The 23,452-nt window shown below is 35.4% G+C and overlaps 1 protein-coding gene across 1 annotated transcript in view; it reads left to right on the top strand.

The window, feature by feature from the left end:
• The window catches only part of CSMD1 (CUB and Sushi multiple domains 1), a 1,238,313-nt gene that overhangs the window by 692,760 nt on the left and 522,101 nt on the right, over positions 1 to 23,452 (top strand).

Raw genomic sequence — 23,452 nt, forward strand, 5'->3', positions numbered from 1 at the left:
AAATTAAAATCCATCCTTAGTGTCCTTCTATGGTATATATGGTAAATTTTGTCAGTGATTTAGGTAGCTATGATCTTTTCGCTTGACTAGAAGCAAGCAGAACTGCTTCTTCATTATGGGGTGAACCGTGAGGAAAGGATATTTCTGAGACAGTATGACAGGGGACAGATCTTCTGTGTTTGTGAATTTATGAATAAAAATAATGAAGAGTTGTTAACAAAATAGAAGGCTCAGCACCTTCAACCAAAAATTACAATTCCATTGAAGATACTGAACACTATCAATCTGGCTTGGTCTCATTGGGATTCATTTGGTGGACTGACATTGTACTCATGTGAGTAAATTATAAAATGTGTATTTTTTTTTTTTTAATAGTAAGCATCCAGTAAGTTTGTGCCACTGCTTACTATTAAAGTCAGAATTGTTCCAACTTTTCAGGGCTTGTACTTACTCTACTTCTGAGGTTCAAGCAGTGAATGCCTTTGCATTTCTTTTTGTATTCATTGTTATGGAGCAGTTTGGATGTGTCATGGAGTACTGCACAGAGTAAGCCATTCTATTCCAGGTGAAAAGCTTACAGCTGCAAAGCAGTCTATGTTTAAGGGCAGGTTGAGATTTAAAATAGGGCAAGTCCAGTGACAAATACAGAACTTTATTTGAATAATCAGAATTGTTCTGAAAACTGTACTTGCAGTAGTTGTCAGTTCTCAGAATCTAATGTTTTTTAAGATCCTAGTCTGGTTTGTATTGCTTTTTAGATAATGGGCAGTTTACTCTGTAATGTTTTTCTCGGTTTCTGTCAAAATCAAAGTAATTGCTGCATACAAAATACGCTATTCAGTAAACTGTCTGAGATTCACAGTAAAGAGCTAGATTACTGTTAAAACATTGTATTATCATTGCTGTACGCACACCAGTGGAAACTAAAAGTGAATATCTTCACTTCAAATATTTTAAGAATTTAAAAACAAGGAGGTGAGAAAGCCAAAGAAAAAAGACTTTAAACAGTTTAAATAAACTATTGTTGAATGTAATGAAGACACTAAGTTTCATTTATGCTCTTTAAAACACTACACTCGCTAAATTTTACTACTTTGAGAATTATAATGACATTTCCACTTTATTCGGTTTGAGGTTTTTTTGAGCTTTAGCTTTTCTATATTGGAGAATGTAGAAAATATTTAAAACTGCTGAAAATGATTTGTGAAATTGGTTGCAGTTTTTAGTTCTATTGCCAATGTTGTCAAACTATTTATCAAGTATTCCAAGGATTTTGTATATGAAATTAATAATTTTTGATGCTTTACTGTTTACTCATGGAACATTAGGAATAATAATAAGGTAGTTTTATGTTTGCTGGTTGTGAAGGAATGAATAGGCTGCATTGGGCAAAGTATTGCCAGCAGGTTGATGGAGATGATCCTTCCCCTCTAACCAGCAACGGTGGGGCCACACCTGAAGCACTGTGTCCAGTTCTGGGCTCCTCAGTACCAGGGAGACATGGACACACTGGTGAGAGTCCAGCGAAGGGCCACGAGGAGATTTAAGGGACCGGAGCATCTCTCCTATGAGGAAAGGCTGAGAGCACTGTGTATAGAATTACACATGTAATTCTTACTTCTTTTGATTGCTATAAACACATATATACATGCACACAGCCACCCAAACACCCTTTGTCGTTCCAGATATATGAATGTGCAGTATATCAAAATAGTAAAAATAGACTTTATTATGGCTTGGGACTAAGCAGGCACAAAAGGAGAAAATTCCTGTCATCCCACTTTGGGATAATTAATCCTAGCCTTCCTTTATTGTTAGTGGAGGATCTGCCAGAGAACAGAGATACTAGATGCTCAAATAGTCTTCTGAATGACTACAGATAGATCTCTCCATTCACTAGATATGGGCTCAGAGAAGAATTCATCTAAGTTAGACATTTCAATTAGGTATCTGCCTTTAGATTGAATAAATCACTTCCTTTCATTTTTTAAAAAATTTTGTTCCCAAATACTGGCAGGATGAAAAGTGAAAATGTGACTGTTTTCTCAGTTTTGCACATGAACTACAGTTAATTTTCATACTGTGATTTACAAGCAGAGATGATTTATATTGTTTAGTAAGTAGATGGAAGTAATAGTAAGTAGATGGAAAAGCAGATGCAACTGGAAATAATTTTGAATGCAACATTTGTAACTACAATTCTGCATACACAAGAATTGTAACAGATTTATATACCAGTGAAGTAAAACACACTGACCTCTGTCAAATAACTTATGTGTAAAGTTATACAATAGAGTGTTTTCCAAATAATATGTTTAGACCATTTAACTTATTTTTAATAAAAGCAAACAAGTCTTTAGTATCCAATGATATCAGCATAATGATATCAGAGCATAATCTCAAGTAAAATCAGCGTACAGTTAAACTGTGAAATGACTGACAGTTAGATGTTCATATTGCCGTATGGATCCATTAACAGGCGTATCCAATGAAATTAAAACAGCAGTTTTTCCCATTTACTCTAATGAAATGCATCACAAGAAGTGTTAAAAATACCATGGCTTGTTATGCGATGTTAAAAAACATGGATAAAAATAATAGCACCTGGCTTGCACAATGAAGGAAAAACTTGGAAGTTTACCATAAAGAGTTCTGGCAACATTGTGTTTGCTTTCAGTAAGCCTACACAGAAATGTTACTTTTACAGTTATCTGTACAGCATAGATATTGGATATAACTACTTGTACCAACTTTAAGGTCTTCTAAGCATATATTATGAACAAAAGTTTTATATGGCCATATTTTAGACCATTTTTACATTTATCATAAGTTGCAAGAGGAGGATAAATATGTTCACAGCATAAGCCTTGGCAAATTTCACAAAAAGATCAATAAATTGTTTTCACAAGCCTTTCAAAGAGAGGTTTTATTTGTGAAGGTTTTGCTGGAAAGATTAGTTCCATATGAATAGTTCATTTCATTGATGTAATTTCAGTTTTATCTTGTACTTTGATCTAGCAGAAAGCTTTCAAAAAGATGACAGTACCTTAGGGAAATCTAGTGTCATGAAGATATTACAAGTCAAGATAATTTCTTAAGAGAAACAAGTGTGCTTATATGCTGGTAAAGGAATAGTTTAACGGGTTGAGTTTGAGTTTTCAAGCCAAGTATTTTATATGTACTAATCAAATGGTTATTAAACTAAATTGCTTAATAATCCAGAACTTTCCAAACTATTAAGAAAATACTCTTACAAAGAAAACAGATAAAGAACCTTGCTGATCAGCAATCTGTTGACATAAGCTGACTTAATATTGTGTTACTTTGATTCACTTTGGTAGACCAGAAAAAGCATATTATATGAGATTCATAATGACAAACATTGTACAGACACACTATTGGTGAAAATAGACAGATACATGTTGCGATTGTGTCTTCATGACATTCAACAAAGAATGACAGGCTCGCTAATGAAAACATTAATGGTTTTTGCAGCTCTTTAAATTGCAATCTTGATTGAAAATGCACATTTGATTTTTATCCCTGTTTGAATCATTCAGACTCTACTACTACTATAGATTTTGAGTCCTAATGTAAAATATATGGCTGAGAACTGTCAGACCAGCAGTTTTTTATTTCCTAAATATAGGATTCATCGATTTCTGTGTATATCCTATCAATTTGTTTAAATGCCTCTATGACTCTTAAAACTCCTAACATAGCTGCTGTTGGCTTTTTAAGCCTACGGCACTCCCACTCTGTTCTGCCACTTCTTTAATATTGTGAAATACATTGTATCTCTAGTCTACTGGGAAAAAGGATTTTTAAAAATGTTTCCTTAAAAAGGTAGGAAAAGATAGTACTGGTATTTTTCAGCAAAAATCCAATAAATTTGAAATCTTGGTTTTATCATTCAAGCAAGTCTCCCATGGATTTCAGAGCTCAGTTCTGAATAATTTGTTCAATGGAAAATTTAAACTAGCTTATAAAGGAACGATGAAAAAGTAAAGTTTGAAATAAATAGTTAACTGTTACAATCTAGCTGAGTTTCAGGTTGTTTATTGTACATAGCCATGCAGAAAACCTTTAACAGATGTGTTTACTGCTATAATTTATTAATTACATATACGTGCTATATGAATGAATTATTATTGTGTGAACAATAAGCTTTTGCATGAAGGGAGAGTCACTTAAGATTCAGTATTACAACTCTCAGTTTATGTGGTCAAGCTTAATTTTAGCTTGTGAATAGTGCTATTGAAACTATATTTAAATATTGTGTGGCTGGGTTGTCTTTTTACATCAGTTGCTTTCAACCAATTTAGACAAAAAGAAGGTACTTGTTTTGGTTTATTTATTTTTTACTCTGGATACCTTCACCTCCCTGTATTTTGGGAAAACAATTTATTACTGTCCTTTTGAGAATCTCTCTGTTGAATATCTTAAAAGCTCTTAGTATTCATAGGACCTTGTTGTGCTTGTTTGCTAAAATGTAATTAAGGAGAGAAGTCTGCAGGTTTGATAGAATTCGTTTTCAGATAAATCAACAACTCTGTCAGAGTAAATTAGGCATCCCATCCTGAACTCCAGATATTTCAATTGGAACTCTTATGCTGTTGGTGAATGAGACATTTCTGTCAAGAATGTAGTATGTGTAGGGCTCTAATTGATCCAGTTTCACATTAATGCATGAAAGAATCCTTTGTCACTCTTCTATTCACAAGTCACACAAAGAAATATGGCAAAACCCTCATTTCTCCTGTTTGCATTCATCTAGAAACAAAAGGGAAAGATAAACAATTGTGACCTTTTTTGACAGAACACAATTTAAATAAAACCAACATGATATCCAGGCTATATCGCAACTAAATGTTGTCTTCCCTTGATGTATTTGCAAAATAAAAGTTAGAAGTGAGAGTTCTTGAGCTAAATGAAAATGCAAAGGATCAAATTTTTCTTAACAGAAGATTAAATACTGCATAACTGAATCCATCACATGGCCCATTCAGTCCAATATCCTGTTTTCCATATTATGCAAGACCATTCTAGGAAAAGCCACAAAACCGCAAGTAACATGAGTATGATGAGATTACACACAACTTACCAATTTACAGAAAATAACATCAAGAAACAACACTGACAATCTCTGCAAAAGCTCTAATTTGCTATAAATAAATGTTCTAAGCAAACACAAAATAAGGCTGATCCTATTATGCATGTGAAATGAGAAAGACCATGAGAAGCATCCCATCTGTTTGCAATCATGAGCTCTGTGTGCCTCCTGAAAGTTGTGTAGCTGCTTTTTTTCCAGTCCTCTTACCTGGGCATCTGACCATCCAATTCTTCCATGCCCCATCTGAGCAAGGTAACAGAGGTAGTTTGTATATACTGATATGAAAATTATGCAAGCTGTAGTAAATTACCAAAAAATAATTAGTCAGAGCAATTTAAACCCTGCTGTACCCTGAATCACATCAAGCTCAGCATTAACCCTACACTTTTCAGAAGTGTGATATAGGGGCTTCTGTTGTGGATCTGCTTTTTAGCTTGGCCTGATGATGATAAAAGCTGCCCTTTTTTCTTGTCCAAGATGATCCTTAAAACAGCATAGCTATGTTCCGACATCACTGCCTGATCCAATAAATCTCCCAAAAGACTGCATACTCTGGCATTTAGGTTTGCCCAGAACTTCTGATTCATTCCCATAGATCAGGTCAGGAGAACAAAGCGATAAACGAGGGAGCTGATTTTTACCATGTACATGAATAGCATCAAACAGGGAAAAATTACATATTCATACCATGAGTATACAGAAAAAGTATCTGTCAGCAATGTGCTCATATGCATAATAAAAAACAACAAAAAATATTAGCTGCAGCAACTGCAGTAAATATTAAGTAGAACATCTAATAAGATTCCAATAAACTTTTTTCTAAACTTGGTCTAAATGTAGTCTTGCATGTTAGCATTTCCAGAACTTGGCTATACAATGAAACACGCTAATTTTTATTTATGTAACACATGAAGAAAAAATGGTTGCATACCAAACAGTTTTAACAGTGAGAAAAAACGTTGACTTTCAGTGCTTGATTTGTGTAGATGAATTAATTTGAAATTAGAGCATAAGGCCTCCAAGCATGTGAATTCAAAAGAACACAGAAGTTACGTCCTGGCTTTCATAGCTTATTTGGGGATCTGAACCTACTTATTGCAAAATTTATTATCTAAGCCATCTGCCTTTTGTCTGAAGTGTTAAATATTTGTAGAAAATAAGTAGGTTTTAAGAGAAAACAAAAAAGCAGTGATTTAAATTCACTGAAGTCCTTGGATTCAGTTGCACCATTTTCACTGCACTCATCTCTGATTCAGGAGGGGTTCCCAGACCACGAACTGGTTAAGACTATGGAAATCAAAGTGAAGCACATGCTGATGCTTTCTTTGGATGATAATGTTACTTAACGTATTGTAATAATTTTATTAAGACTTTGGTTAAGTTAAAATAAGTTAATGTTCAGTTAAAATAAATGAATGCTAAGTTAAATTATTGCAGAACAATTCTAAGCCAACAGCTGATAAAATAACCACAACAAAATCCCAAGACTTTCAGGTTTAAAAAAATAATAATATTCAAAGTTCATGTTTGTTTACAAAACCTTTCTTTCTTCTTTTTATTTTCTTTTTCTCTGTCCCACCCATGAATCCTTGTATATGACTCATAACGTTGTTTCATTACTTACATAATAATAACAGTATGCATGTTGCCATATTCTTGGCATTGTGTAATTTTTAACATTTTCTCCATGGTTAATATCAAGGGAGATCCAGGTTCCAAGAATTATAGGTTCAAATATTACTGGAGTTCAAGTAATATGACAGTTCTTGGTTGGTTGGTTGTGAGTTGGAACTGTAAGACTGGATGCTGCTTTTAGCGTAAAATTTGTTGAATTTGTTGCTATTACTCTAGTTTTTTATCATGTAAATTAGAGTCAAGTTCCTTGTGTTTAACTAAAACTTTTCTCAATCTATTTTTCTCTTATTACTTCAAATGAAGGGCTTAACTGCTTTCAGATGTCTAATACACATGTTCTGAAGTGATTTCCAGCCTGACATTAAAATCCATTCCTTAGTATTCCTGTCTGTAAATCTAGATATCAAATCAATAATCTCTGTTAAACGATTTTCTTATATATGCCCCTACAAGGGATCTTTTGCATCTTTTTTCCCCATGCTTTTTCCTCCCCAGTCCACCCTGATCCCTCTCTTTCCTTTCCTTTGGTCCTTCCCCTAAGCATCCCATAACAAATCTGACACATGGCCACAATTCCTTTAAAACAATCCAAGAATGGTCTTTCTCCTGCATCTCATAATAAGTCCTCTGCCCTCATAAGAAATAAGCCCCTGTAGTTTTCAAGGTTTTACAGGAAGGGAGAATTTCTTCTCTGGTTGTGTTTGGAAGCCCCGTGTTAGCAGGTTTCACACCAGGGCCAGTGGTTGAATCACTCTCCTTGATGGACTTAAGGGCAGTTGATTTGGTGGGGTGGGCTTGAACTGGTCAGGTTATGCAGGCTCCCCAGAGCTTTTATTACTTTATAAAGGCAAAGCTTTTTGAATATCTATGAGAAGTATACAAATAAATCCTTTAAGCTGGGAAAGACAGAACTTTGATTAAAATCTTAAAGACTTTTTTTCTAAAATTACCTAGAAAATACCTTATTCTATTCAGTAGAATCACTTTTTTCCCCCAATATATGTGTCATTGTTTTGGATTTATTTAACCCTATGTCTTAAATTGGAAGGTATGGAAATTGTTGCTATAGATAATAAAGTAATATACAGGATTTCATATTAAATTATTTGCATAACATTAACATGATACTGAAAGATATAGCTATAAAGGGAAGGAATACTCTCTGAAACTTATACTGCCTTTCGCTGACTATGAACTCACTGTTCCTTCTAACTGGAATTACAGAGAAAAGTTTAGACCATTAGTAGTTATTTTGAGAGATCACAGAAGACAGGTAATGGTACCTGAAACCTGGAAAAGGGCAATTTCCTTTTAAAAAAAAGCCAAAAAAGGGAGGTAGCATGATTGCAGGCCTTGAAGACAATGGAGAAGCAGGAGACATACCATGTTTTAATTAAGGTTTTTGATGTTTCACATGAAATTTTTAAATGATACATTTTTATAACTGATAGAATTATTATTGAGCATGATTTTTTTTTCCTCTGTCAAAAATGAAGTTTCCTTGGCAGTACTATACACTCTGTTGTAAGTCTGATACCATTCAATTTGTGTGGTATAGTATATAAATTTATGAAATATATGCATGATACTGAGTTGCAATAAACAGAATGAGGGTTAAACCATGACAACATTGGATGTATAGCATTTTTACAGAAGGCATATACACATGGTGATATATCCATACGGACAGGACTCAAAAAAATTTATACTTTGCAAAAAGATAAAAACATTATATTATGATTTATAAACAGGAATATAGGCTGCAAGATATATCCATTGCACTAACTGTGGTGAAGGCAACAGCTGTTCATTTATATTACCTCATTTTAAGGCATCCACGGGGGCAAAGCAAAGAATATGATCAGATTCGGAAAAAGCATGAATTACAATTAAAGGAAAGGCAAAATGAGTTTTTAGTAACTTCATGAGAAAGGTTCCTGAAAAGAATGGGTTTCTATTTATCATAATTTTTTATTTATCATGTCCAGGAGGGGTAGATAAAAACATAATAGGCTTAAATTTAAGCAAAGGAGATTAAGGTTAAACATTAGATAAACTTTCTAATAGTACTCATGGTGAAGCAAACAGATACATTTCTCTAAGCAGTTGTGAAGTCTCTGTTATTGTCTTTAAAATCAGACACAAAATTATCTGAAATATGGCACAAATAACATTCTTGCCATGGACTAAGAAAATGGAATAGATGAACTGTTAAGGTCAGTGCTCTGTGATTTTCAGGACTGGAACTTAATTAAGAACATAAGTGGAAGAAGACAGTGGTATGTCATAATTGCTTCTTTTATAACCAATATTGGTTGTAGTGTGATAATGATTGCTACAGAATGATAGACATGATATGATAGAGAATTGATATGATTCATGATAGACAGAATGATAGAGAAATTTAGGAAGACCTCTCTGAAGGTCACTTGGTCCAACCTCCTGCTCAAACCAGGGCTGAGTCTGAAGCTACGTCAGGTTGCTCAGTCCTTTTTGTTGATATTTAGTATCTTGAGGGGTGGAAATTCCATAGCAACTAGTTTCAATGTTTAACCACCCTCATTGTGATATTTTTCTTCATAGCTGGAATTTACCTTGTGGTGCAACTAGTCTCTCCAGTGCACACTTGTAAGCGTCTGACTCTATTTTGTCTATAACCATCATGAGGAATCTGAAGACAGCAATTAGATTTTCCCCATCATTGAAATCACATTTGACTTCTATACAAAGTACCGAATATCCCAAGTAAGCAAGTGCTTATGATTATCCACCATGTTTTAATTTCATTTCAATATAAAATTACAACTTATCCCAGGTGATTATTGACTGAGTTCATATAATTCTGAAAGTGATGTGTCTTACTAGACTTAAAGCTATCTTCTGAAACTTAACCCTTTAAGGCTGGTGAGAATTCCTGAGAGGTCCAACGGGAATAAGCTGGCTTACAGGCAGGTAATTTTGTTGAATACTTGATAAACTATGAAAAAAACACCAAACCTAAAGTACAGTTGTTTATTACAGATACTCTTCCCATCTTTCTCCCCTGAGATCACAGAACATTCAAATCATTCAAGACATGTGAGCTGTATGTCTGATATTTTAAAACTGAACAGCTGCCAGGTGTGCTGTGTAGGGCAACCCTGACTTGAGGTCTGTCATAAACATGAAGTTCAACAAGGCCAAGTGCAAGATCCTGCACATGGGTCGGGGCAATGCCAAGCACAAATACAGGCTGGGCAACGAGTGGATTGAGAGCAGCCCTGCGGAGAAGGACTTGGGGGCGTTAGTGAATGAAAAACTGAATATGAGCCAGCAATGTGTGCTCGCAGCCCAGAAAGCCAACCGTATCCTGGGCTGCATCAAAAGAAGCATGACCAGCAGGTCGAGGGAGGTGATTGTCCCCCTCTACTCCACTCTCATGAGACCCCACCTGGAGTACTGTGTTCAGCTCTGGGGGCCCCAGCGTAAGAAAGACATGGACCTGCTCAAGCGGGTCCAGAGGAGGGCCACAAAGATGATCAGGGAGCTGGAACACCTCTCCTATGAGGACAGGCTGAGAGAGTTGAGGTTGTTTAGCCTGGAGAAGACAAGGCACCAGGGAGACCTCATAGCGGCCTTCCAGTACTTGAAGGGAGCCTACAGGAAAGATGGGGAGGGACTCTTTATCAAGGAGTGTAGTGACAGGACAAGGGGTAATGGTTTTAAACTGAAAGAGGGTAGATTTAGATTGGATATTAGGAAGAAATTCTTTACTGTGAGGGTGGTGAGGCACTGGAACAGGTTGTCCAGAGAGGTTGTGGATGTCCCCTCCCTGGAAGTGTTGAAGGCCAGGTTGGATGGGTCTTTGAGCAACCTGGTCTAGTGGAAGGTGTCCCTGCCCATGGCAGGGGGGTTGGAACTAGATGATCTTTAAGGTCCCTTCCAACCCAAACCATTCTATGATTCTATGATTTGTTTGATAGAGAAGTTCTTTTATAAATACAGTTATAGTAACAAGATTGCTTTGTCTGCTACTTTAGCTTAACTTGTCCAAAGAACTGATGTCTATTATGTTTAGAGACTTCTTGTTTAGGAGGGGATAAAAGTCTGACGGATTTTCATTCATGTTCTGATACTGGCTTTTAACTTTTGTCACAGGCACGGATAGATAGACACTTCTTAGTATTGTGAATTGAAATAAAAGACAAACCCTTTCTTCCAGAATACTGTGACACAGGAGAGTGTCCATGAAGCAAGAGAAAAGAATAAAGTTTTTGTAAGTCATTAGGAGAAAAAAATAACATGTCAAAGAAAAGTGCTAATTTACATCTTACTTGTGTATTAGATTATTATGGAAGAAAAAATAAACATTGATGTAGATGACAGACACATGACTACTACGATTTCTGGAAACAGGACGTTCAGAACACATTTTTACAAGTTATTAGGAATATTTAAATATCATTTTAATTTGTAAGAATTGAGGAATTACTCTATACCTGGTAGAGTCAGGCCTCCTCTCTGGTACTTTTCTTTTTTTCCCCCTATATCTTCCACAGAGTAGTTGTTCTGTTTTGTTGTTCTGTCTTAATTTTTTTTTTTTTTTAAATTATATTAAGTTCTTTCAGAATAGTGCTGTTTTCATTATCAAAACTTTTGGAACTCCATTAGCTGTGGTTATATTGCTTACATCGCTTGTTTGAAAGAGATATTTTTGAAGTCATACAAATGGCCTCAAAAAATTATGTCCTGAAAGGCAGTATTGTATCAGCTACAGATGTGAATTCTTTTCTGTAGGCTGTGTTGAAGACATGTTGGGAAAGACTCATTAGTTGTTGACGCAATTAAAAGAATTAGAATGATTATTTATAATTGCAAAAGCTGTTCCTGTTCAAGAGTAAAATTGATGTAATTGTCAAAAGCACTTGAACATTTTTCTACGTTCTTGATGTAGTAAATAACAAACTCTATTAAACAGCTCTGAGAAAAGCCAATACTAGAAACTATGGAGTGAGATATGTCCTGTAGAAGTAGGGACTCACGGGAGTCTGCTGACCACTCTTTATTTCCTAATCCATATCTTTCCATACAGTGAGCAATGAGGAAAAATAGTAACTATTATTTCAGGTCAGGAGAAAGAGCTTTCAGTACCTTTAAAGAAAAACATTCCTGTTCATAGGAGCTCTATAAGTCCTCTACTGCTCAACTTTTCTGAGGTCCTCCTGTTCTGAAACAAAAATAACTAACCTGCTCACTTCCTTCTGCTCTGGAAACCTGTTGAAATTTGCCAGTTCATTCAGGTCCCTGTGCTAATTCTCAGTGTCTGGGTACAGTATCATTATATAATAAAACCAGCTGTTCTTCTAGGTCTTTAAAAGATTGATGACCATGCTACAAGAATGTCTTCAATCGAACATGCAAGACAAGCCTTTAGAAGATCTGGGGAAGAGAGAACATGGCATAAGAGAGAAACTTATATCAGGATAGAATGTGATCATTAGTGAGGTAGAAATGAAAATGATGAACAGTTCTCAAACTTATGCGATATTTTTCATCTCCACTCCTGAAAATACTCTACAAAAAGAGTAAATGTTATTCCCGTTGTAGAGATGGAGACAAAGGCTTTCTGGTGTTAGTAGTCAGGCTTACTATGCCATGAAGAGATGTAATTTCAAATTTGAAACGCAATTTCAAAGTAACATGGAATATTGCTTACAAATCCAGGTTTTCTTGGTTTCCATCCCAGTGTCCAACACTGAGCCAGAGGCTATGTATGTGATTTTTTCTCTGTTACTGTTTTTCTTTCTGGAAAAAGTAGTAATGTCCCAGAAGATGATATAATGTCAGGTCTCATGTAAAGATGTAAACAGAAAGTAGAGGAGACACATATAGATAGTTGTGCTAATAAATACTATATATAAATTTCATACTTTTGCTGGTCAGTATTTGTTCCATTTGAGTATAACTGTACTTGTGGTATTAAAAAGCTTTCAAAACAGACTTCAGTAGTGAAAATGTTAAGCTTTGCTCATAGTTATTCTCAGGAAGGGCCTTTCAACTCTAGTAGTTTATAGAAGCATGCATATCAACGGAGAGAACAGAATCTAGATCATTAGTAGAACACAAAAAAACTCCCAACCCTGGAAAGAGACCTATGAGAGATATTTTCTGAATAATATAAAATTATAAGCAAACCCCTCCCCCCCAAAACATACCTGGTCTAGGTACCAGTAACTTGTTTTTATTCAGATGTATGGCTTTGCAAACTTGACTGCTTTTAGGAAAATAACAATCATCCCTGTAGCTCCTGGGGCAAAGACGCTGGAAGTTGCCTAATACTCAAGGTTCAGGTTATTTTTAAGATGAGATCATCCTACTCTGTGTCCACCTATGTAAATATATCAGCTTTCCCTGTTTCTATCAATTTTGGAGCTGCAAAAATGTGGTTTAAAGATGCAGTATTTGTCATTCAACTGTGGGAGTGGGCCCTACAGTATGCTAGTATTTTTATCTCATATTTAAGAAGTGGGTTATATTTCTGAGAAAAAAGAGATACCCTACTGAGATCAGATACCAGAGAATATCAATGAGATTCCATGTTTCATTTTGATATACTGCACAGTAGTCTTATCAAGCAAGTGTAACAGAGAAATAAATGGAATTTTTAGTGAGTAAATTATTTCTTTTCTTCTCATCTATTTATTTATGATGATGATTTAATTTAATCAGAATGAAGTAGAATTTGCTTTAATTTTTGTGCAACATGCTGTGTTTCAAAGGCTAAAATTTATCCCCCAAGATTGTTCCCGCTAACTAGCTGCCACAGACCACAGGAACAATGCTTTTCTCTGACCTCATCTAACTTCTGCATAGGAATCTCTATGTTCAAAGAAAGAATAAAGAAAACTTTGAATCAAGAGTCAACATGAAGAACTAATAACTCAGTACATCTGTAATCTAGATACCATTATTTGTAGAAGGTGAAAATTATATTTTTACAGTCTTACCCTCAGTTCTCCCTAAGTTCTTTTACTTCAGAGGTGTTTGTGTTTTACAAAGACTTCTTGATTTATTGCTTCATAAAGTATAGTATGTGGTTAAAAATGTAAGACCCTTTATATGAGATTAGTCTACAAAAACTCTAGTTCAGCTCTGAACATTTTTGTATGGGGCTTGCGAACACAAAAGTGAAAGCAGTTTAATGCAAAATTAGGCTGCTATTTAGAATATAGTCTCTTGTTAATAGCTTCATAAATCTTTTGTCTGACTGCAGAGCCAAAAGAGAGGTTTTGATACTTTCAGCAGGTTTTCATTTTAATTCCCAGCCTTTCCCTCCCAAAAAATTTCTATTGAACACAGTAATAAAAAGTCCCAGTACAGAAATGCTAGTAGTAGAATATCTAAAAAGGATTTTTTTTTTTGTTCCATTAATAGATTTTTTCCCTTATTTGGCACTCTCATTGCCACAGGTCACCTGCGGAAGATACTTCTATCAGGCTGTCTGTGGGCCCTGTACACTCCTATTGTAGTATTTGGCGGCATCTAAGTAGTTGATACAGAGAGACTTCAGAACCTTGAGGTTATTATAATTCACAAGTACTGTTATGTTCTGAGTAAAATGTTGAATTTTTTCTTCTTTAAATTTTGCTGAATAATACAAGCCCCACACAGAGCAGTGAATGGTAAAATTTCTGAGAAGAGATCTTTCTGAAAAGGATTTCTTCAACACCAGGTACCATACCTACACACCAGTATGCGTTCAAATTTTGTTATAGTGTCACAGATAGAGTTCCCAATCTGCCATATTATTTCTGCTTTTTCTTCCATTTTCCAAAAAAAAAGAATCACTGTTTACTGTAGGGGCTTGAAGATGCAAAGTACTGCAGATCCTGCGGTATTAGTACTATTCTATTATTTTGAAATCTCTTTTGTATATTAAAATGTTCTATTAAGCATTGTATTATGTAGCTGTCTTCTCTGTATAATTGTATTGCAATAGCATGCTGATGCTCAAATTATAGGCTGGGTGTCCACCGCCCTAGGACTTGTATATACATATAATACAAAGAGATCCCTAAGCGTATTGCTTACAACATCCCGAGAGACAAAATGGCCACGGCAATATACGGATGAAAAAACGGGAGAACACAGGATATGGAAATAAAAACTACCAAGGTTTCTTGTACTTCTTATGCATGAAGAAAATGTAATTTCAAGCTGGGTGTTTTTACTTCCATGAACTTCATGAGTGCCTGATCTTGCTTTTATATTAAGTGTATCAGGTCACATATCCTTAGCATGTACTTTGCATATGGAACTACTGATAGCACAAAATAAATTATGGAGAAATAGTCCGCAGCTTTCCTTCCCCCATTTTGCACCAACTTCTTTAAAAGAAATATTTTAGGTAGGATTACACCCTGTAGTTGTTTTATGTTGAGGATATCTTGTCTGTCATGCCTTTAAAATTGTAGACTCACTTTACAAAGGGAACTTTCTGTTTCGACTTAGCATTATCACCTTGATGGTGTGAAAATAGGGCAATAAGTAGAAACGGGAGCAAAACGGCTGATTATAATATACAAAAAGTGGGTAAGAAAAATAATGATGGTTTTAAAAACTGAATCATGGAAATGAGCTATGCTTTCTTTTAATATTCTGAAAAATGACTAGGTAAAAATCCTGTTCTCTCAAGTTCTGTGGAAAAGTTCATGGGACAGGATCGTTTCTGTATTGTCCCTCCCAAAGTCATAACTCTCCAGAATGTGTGTATCATTCTTACTCTATTTATATGGCAAAATCATGTGGGCTTTTAATCTTTTTGGTGTTCCAGATACGATGTCAGTGGAGTTGAAGTTAAAGAGTCTTATTGTCCTTTTAATTTTGTAGAGAAAGATGATTCAGTATTCACACCACATTATGTATTGGTCATGGTTGATCTTAGTTAAGTAAATATTAGTATTTTGCTTCAATAAGAGGGTTTATGGTTGATCATCAGTCAGTATGGGGAACAATATACAAACAAATAACAATTTACTCTGACTACAAGTCTTTATCCTAAATCAAATGTTAGCAAGCTCAATTCAGCTTACTAGTAAAATAAGATTAGAGCAATATCTTCCAGTTTACTAACAGTTGTCTTGCCTTGATCCTTTCTTAACAGTTTTATAACTGTTATTTTTTAGCATATTTCTTCTGCTTACCAACTCTTCTTCCTTATTTACATGTCACAGTAATAAAGCTAGTAACTGCTGTTCTCAAAAAATAAAGTCACAAAAAGTAAACAAGCACCTTCCTGTCATCTAGTCCTTTACCATGATCAGTGAGCTATCAAATGTCTCTTACAATAGCTTTTCTTTTACTTTAGATACCTTCTTGGTGTTTGTATGGTACAGAGACCATTCATCAGCCAATAATGCTATACAATAAAATACTAGTAGAATTTATGTAGTTAAAGTCAATACAAATAAATTATAAGTACTTCCTTTCTGATGATTTATTCAATAGGTTAAAGTGTATTTATAATGAAACGTATTCTGTATATCATTGAAAAAGCAAAATACCAGATAAGAACACTCGCTGTTTTTTCATATGGCATGAGACATATTTTAACTATGAATCCTCTCAGGCAGTTACATCTTTGGTAAAACTTCATGACCCTCAGAAAAATACTCAAGAAATGCTGTTACTTTGGATAGTTCACAAAAATGGCAGGCAGCTAGGCTTTATTCTTGTGCCTCACAAACATTCAGAGTTCTTCATCATAGTTTTAATTAAAGAAATGGTGTTTCAGTACACAATCAGAAACATTTATTGTTTCAAGGTGGGGTCAGAACGCATTAGCAGCCTCTGGTCACTTTGAGATTGCTGGATCAAAAGTACAATTTCACCACAATAAATTCATCACAACCTTTTCTCAAACAGTTTGATAATATAGTTATGGAATAAACATCTGCATTCATGACACATATATGAGAATAAATAACCTACAATGTGAGTCTTGATTTTAAATGCATATCTTCCATTGATGGTATTGGTATGTATTCTGCATACAAACCTTTATGCATGTAACCATAGTCTAAAATGAATTAAAAACCTGTTTTACTTAGCACAGTTGAAATAACCTGTTAAGTAGCCCAAGAGTTAATTCTGTATTTCCACCTGAGAAATTGCACTGCCTCTTTCCTTTATAATGATAGATAGCTGAAGTTATCAAAAAGGACAAAACACATTATCATGGGTACAATAGAACTGGCATGTCATTAAACTGCTCCTCATCAGCTAATTTGGGAACTGATTGAATAAATGCTGCAAAAATCTTTTCCACCTCAAAGGAGGGAAAGTTAATTCTACAGCTACTGTTGATGGACTCATGACTAATTGGAATAGGCAATAATGATCAGGTGTACCGTTTTATAGAGCCTACTGAGATAACAAGCAGCTTTTATATTGTCATTTTCAAGCTATGCCAATCTCCCTCTCTGCAGTACTTTCTCCTCTGTATCAGTATGTAGACGTGTTGGCTGGTGAGTGCCCATCCAGTTGGTTGTAGGTTCTTTGTGTTTACTCTCTCACGTGAGTATTTCCACAGTATGGTAGTAAGTTTTGTGGGATGCTTGAGGTTGTGGGTTCCTTTCTTTCAGGGGTTTTCTTTCTTCATATATTCACTATTACTGTAGTAGATTGATGTTACGTGTTGAGAACTGTCACCAAAGTCAGTGGAAGTTCAGAATACTTAAAGGCTGTATTACAAACTAGGGAGATAAAAAGGGTCATTTTATAAATCCGAGGGTAAAAACACAATTACTGTGCTTTATTTAAAAAAAGAGGGGAAGGAATCACACCAACAAATACTTCCTCAAAACTTATATGAAAACAATGACTTTAAAGGAAATTTATTAGAGTTTTCTACCTGAAAAAGCAAGTCTTTTTGTTTAGAGACCTCAGAAATATCTTTTTTTAATTTTTTTTTTCCTAGGAAAGATACCAAATCATGTACAATTTTTATTTATTTCTTAAGGTCCATGTGGCTACAAACTCTACTTTTCATATTTCCGAACAATAAAGATTCCCATAATAGAAAGATTTTTTCCCATAGCTTTTTTAACACTTTGATGACCCAAACCAATATGCAAAAAGCATGAAATTTTCTAATTACTAGAAGTAGTATTAGGAAGTAGTTTTATTTAGAGTGGACTCCAACTACACAGTGAAAGCAACTCTTGCACAGCATACTTCAAACAATTCGTCTTTCAGCAGATCTATGATAAGTATTCATTTAAAGTAGTAATAATTTTCTGAAATTATGATTGAATTTGAAATTCATCACTAAAACCAGCTTGCTTATTGGGTCTTTTGAGGCATGATGTAAAGAATGCCATTGTGGACTCATAGGACATTTCCAGTGATAAGAGAGACTTAGTGTCCATGCTTTCAAGACTGCTCCTGCACTTATTCAGACAACTACTTTGTGTAAAAAATATATTAAATATAATGGAGTCAAGAGTGGAACTTAATCTTCCATTATAGGCAATAGACATTTTCTGTCTTCTTTTTTTTTCTTATTCCTTACTTCCCAGTGGAGCTGTTTAAGACAACTGTTTTCTAAAGTGGAGCACAAGAGGATTGCAGAGAGTCCTCCCTGTGTTAGAAGTGCCTAAAGCACAGAGATTAAGACACTGAACCAGCGGACTGCATGAGTGCACCGAGGTTTCTGCACCCTAGGCTAATATAGAAAGGAATTGTCTCCTAACCATATTTTTAAGAAAACAGTGGGGTTTTTTTCTTTCTTTTTTTTTGAGGAAGTGGAGAGAATGGGGAACCCCAACCTTTTAGACTATGTTAGATAGCTTTTCAAAATATCCAGTAGATAAAGCTTCCTCAAGGAGTTTTGGTGAAAGAGCACCATGTTTCTGGACCCAGAAATCTGTGGGGATTTTAAGTCAGATACTGATGGAATTGAGTGTTGCATACTGATAGTTCCAGAGCAGGGTAGTCGGGATCACATCACAACTGGATGTCAAACTTTACACATATGCCCAGTTTGATGTGCCTAGGACCTTTCATGTATTTGGCATTTCAGGCTCAGATATGATTTATGACAGATGCTCTTCCTCCTGGGCTGCAAACACAGAGCGCTTTTTTCCCTCTGTGATTGTCTTCCACAGGAAAGTGGTCTCTGTTTGTAACATTGACTGGAAGAGAAGTAGTTTTGGAGCAAGAAGCACGACCATACGAAAAGCCACAGGTCTCCATTTAAGAATATCATTTTTTCTTTCTAAAACAACTTCCTGTATAGCTGCATTTGATTTGGGCAATGGTAGACCAGTCATTTGATGGTATTGGAAGTGAGGCATTAGACAAGAAAAGGGAATCAAATTGTCTTCCCTTTGATTTTGAACTTCCTATTCTGCTAAATGCAAATTTCTCATATAGAAATAATTGTAGCTGGAGCTGAAAAAAGTTCTGTTACATTCATGTCCCCCCCTCCCCCTTTCTGCCCCTAATATTCTGAGATAGTATTTGAAACCAAGGATTATCCATTGATAGAAACACCAATCAGTGTATTGACGTTCCAGTGTTACTGGTATTGTTTTGTATTTTTTTGAAATAAAATAGCTAACCCCAGAAGGAAAAACTATATAGTGCATTATGGAAGAACTAAAGGCAAACTGAAACTGCTGAACAAGTGAAAAGGAAATCTCTTATTTTACTCCAAAACCTTTGTTGAAGAAGCTTTGAAAGAAGTTTCATTTTCTGTGAGAAGAAAATTAAGGACCCCATCTGGTCCTTCTTTCTATTAAGGAAAGCAGGACCAGGTGAGGAATACATGTATTATTATTACTATGTTGACAGGCTTTTTCATTTGAAATACATATAAATAACAAATATTTAAGTACTCAATTCAAATGAGTTTGGATTGAGATGTTTAAATAAAGTCATATAGTGACAAACTGCTGAGCGTTACGTTACTGTGGGCTACAATGCTTGTCTTAATCAAATTATTTTCTCCTGAGGCCAGCTATAACTTCTGCAGGAAAAGCAATTTAAGAATACAGCTTGAGTTTTGGGGATTTCAGAACACTTTCAAATTACAAGGGAGTAGGATTGCAGATCTTATTTGAAAACTTGTGGGAGCTGCCTGATGGGTAAGAATTAATATATCTTTGTTTTTCTTTATGATGACTTGAAAATCAGGGATTGTTTCTAGTTCTGTTAGATGTCAAAAAAAAAAAAGGCAATTTGGCAAGCAAAAGTACCAGTTATAACATCTGACTGGGAGTGTGTCCATTTTTACATTAAAAAGTGATGGATTTTTGTAGAGGTTGTCAGAGAAGTCTCTCAACTTCTTTGCATGACTCTTTTAAGAAAGAAATTGTAATCAGTTCCACTTTATTAAAATTGAAAGTTTAAATTTAATTACTTTGACATATTAAAAAGTGAAATAAATAAGTAGCTATGTCTAAATATACATATTCTTTCTGAGTAAATGGATCTATAAATATGTGTAAGCACCTTCTAATTATTTAAAAATAGAAATGACAAATCTTCCTGTTGCTTCCTAGGGTATAAGGGTAATAGTTGATTAGTCTACAGGTTAGCTGTGCAAGTTCCTTAGAGTAGAATTTGGCAAGAGATTAAAGCAAGAATTTGGCAAGAGATTGAACACAAATGTCTGTATGTTAATGTCTACATGTGGAAGGTGTCTAAGCTCTCATTAGGTCAATACAATGCCAGCCAATACACTAAATTGAGCCTAGAAATCGATTTAGCTGATCAGCCAGACAGTAACAATGCAATTCACTTACTTAAGCGTATCCTGGGGTATCTGAGAATGGTATTGTCAGATATGTCAAAAGACCTGTTGAAAGTCACTCCCTTTTGGAGCAAGAGGTGAATTAAATGAGTGAAGCAGCTATGCTGCCTGCATACACATATAATTTAGGTGTCTTGGTCTCCTCTTGGTCTTCAGCCCAGTGTTGGGGCTGAATTCAGCAGTTTGGTTGCTTAAATATAAGTGTCCAGAGCCATATGAGATGTCCTAGGGTATTTGAAAAACTCCAACATATGCTTGGCAGACCTGATTCGTAAAACCTACAGAAAATGTTTTCCCTTCTGCAATGAGAGGTAAACTGTTTTAAGACATCTAAATGTCACTTATTCCTGTGTTTAAATAATCAAATCAAGAATCGAGTCCTTGGGGTTCAATCTAGCTGCCTACTTGTAGGCATCAAGTGGCATTTGACATTGACAAAAGCCTGTGTGAGACTGTCAGAGATCACAGACGATCTGGGGCCTTCTGGATCAGCAGCTAGATTGCCTCCTGGGTGAGATATCTCAAATGACCCTAGGCACCCAGGTATGGCCAACTGAATCATAACCTACATGCCCCTAAGAGCTCCAAAATTACATGTCTGGGTATAGCTTCTCAGCCACAGTTCGCTTGCTCAAGGACTAAGAATGACCAAGAGTACTCACAAAATAGGTGTCAATGAAACCACTGTCCTTTGCTAGTTTCTCTATAAATATGTTTAGAGAACGAAAAAGCCACTAAAGCATAATTTTTATTTAGAGCAATAGAATATAGGCTGTTGTAAGACCAAGGAAAGAGTCTTTATGTTGCAGGAGATTTTGCTATTGCAGCCCTTAGAAGTTCTCTGTTACTTCATGGTGCAGAAGTAATAGGGATACCTGGGGTGATCTTGGTTACTACAACTTTTCCATGACTGCTATTTGTGTAAGTCTTGCCATGAAGGGAGCTATTCCCCAGAATTTTTCATGTGTGGGTGACAAGGTATTGCTCCAGAGTTAGATGTTTGATAAAAAGTAATGGTAAAGGAAGTATATCCTAGACTATATTTCATATGAAATGCAGTATTCCTGGAAGTAAAATGTAAAGGTTCATTTGACTGTTGAAGGAAGGTGAATAAACTCAAGTAAAACATTTTAGAAAATATTTTCATAAACTAATTTTTAGTTTATAAAGACAATACTGCTTGTAGCATTAGAACTAGCAAAAAAACCACCATCCCAGAACGTAAGTCTCAGATCATGAATTTTGTCCAGAACAGAGCATCAGTGCTTAGGGAAAACAGAAGGACAATCAATGAAGGTTTTTCCCTCTTTTCAAATATCCAAAAGTAGAATACATATGAGCTGGAAAGTCAAAATAGCAAAAATCTGTCTTTTGTTTCACTAAAAAATAATTTGATTAATTTCTGTTATTTGATTTCTTTCTGAAGCATGACGGAAGAATACTTGCAGTTATTTGCTAGCAGAAGCATTCCTCAGTTTCAAAATTAGGTAAATAAGTATTCTTTGATTCATTAATTTTTTTTCCTAAACAGTTCTGTCATGTTTGTGCTCAGTTTCTTTAAGCATTTCACTGTTGTGAAATAACAAAACCTAGGGAAAACAGAGGCTGACAAACTGTTAATATCTCTCTCCTCAATTTCTCCTGCTGGATTTCAATAACACTATGCAATCAAAATCAAAGGAGGTTGCTTGATAAATGTGGAATGGCTTATGCAATGTCTTAACGTTTAGTATCTCAGTGGCTGCCAAAGTGTCTCGATTAATCGATTCTATTTTTACATATAAATAATGTTTGTCTGCTGCTTGAAATTGTCTGATCAGTAAGCTTCTGTCACTTGTCAGTTGTCATCAGTAAGCTTCCAAAGTTCAACAAATAGATAGATTCAGCAATGCATCTCATGATAACATCAGTATCTTTGGTTACATCTTTCACCCACTATCTTTCTTGAGTGACTGGAATCTGTAGAAACAACACTAAGTATCAATTAGTCCCAGTTACTCATCCATGAATATAAATAGTTAATTTTTAAGTTATAGTGTCATTAATATGTGATTTCAAAGCTGATTTATTACAATAACTTCAGGAGTAGAAGTTCACCACCACTGAGATTTTGAGCTGGACAGTGGAAAACATTTCAGAGAAAAGAGAAATAGTAATTTCAGTTAATAACGTGCAAATTTTCACATTACTATCTATTTTATAGTTTATTATCTTCTTCTGGTGAACAGCAGAAAAGCTACTTTAAGGATTTTAATGGCTGTATCAGACTTGAGTTTCATCTGTAAGCACCCATTTGTCAGTCCTTGCACTTACCTGTGTGCAAAGACTTTGTATATTCTAAGAGTATTCTAGTTTTCTTCAGGGCATCCCCCTGCACAGTGGCATGTAGGACATGGTTATCCGTATTTCTGAGTTCCTGAAGAGCTGTATTACATTCTAAGTTCTTGAAGAGCTGTGTGTTTTGTGCAGCTCTCAGTGTGTCACCTGAGGTATCTGCTCATCTGAGTACTACAGTTTTTCAGATATAGCCTTCCCACTGTGCAATTTAAGCAGATCACAGATCCCTGGATTTACCATTGTCCTGTAGGAAACACATTTGTACTTCCCCCCCCCCCCCCCCCCCCCCCCGCCGTGTTTCTGAGTACAAAACACAGTTAAATAAACTCAAAAGCAAACATCCATCTAGGTAGATGTATGCAACTGGTAGAACTGTGGTAGAAGATAGGAAGGGATCAGTGCTGAGGCTATTTTTATTTTGTCTTGCTGTAATTATCTTGGCTAGAACTGAATACTCATGCACGTCTGTGGTGTGTTGAACTTGGCTGGCTGCCAGACACCCACCCAGCTGCTCTCTCACTCCCCCTCCTCAACAGGACAAGGGGAGAAAATAAGATTAAAAAACTTGTGGG

This window comes from Gymnogyps californianus, chromosome 3 (genome assembly GCF_018139145.2).
Source record: "Gymnogyps californianus isolate 813 chromosome 3, ASM1813914v2, whole genome shotgun sequence".
Lineage (NCBI taxonomy): Eukaryota > Metazoa > Chordata > Aves > Accipitriformes > Cathartidae > Gymnogyps > Gymnogyps californianus.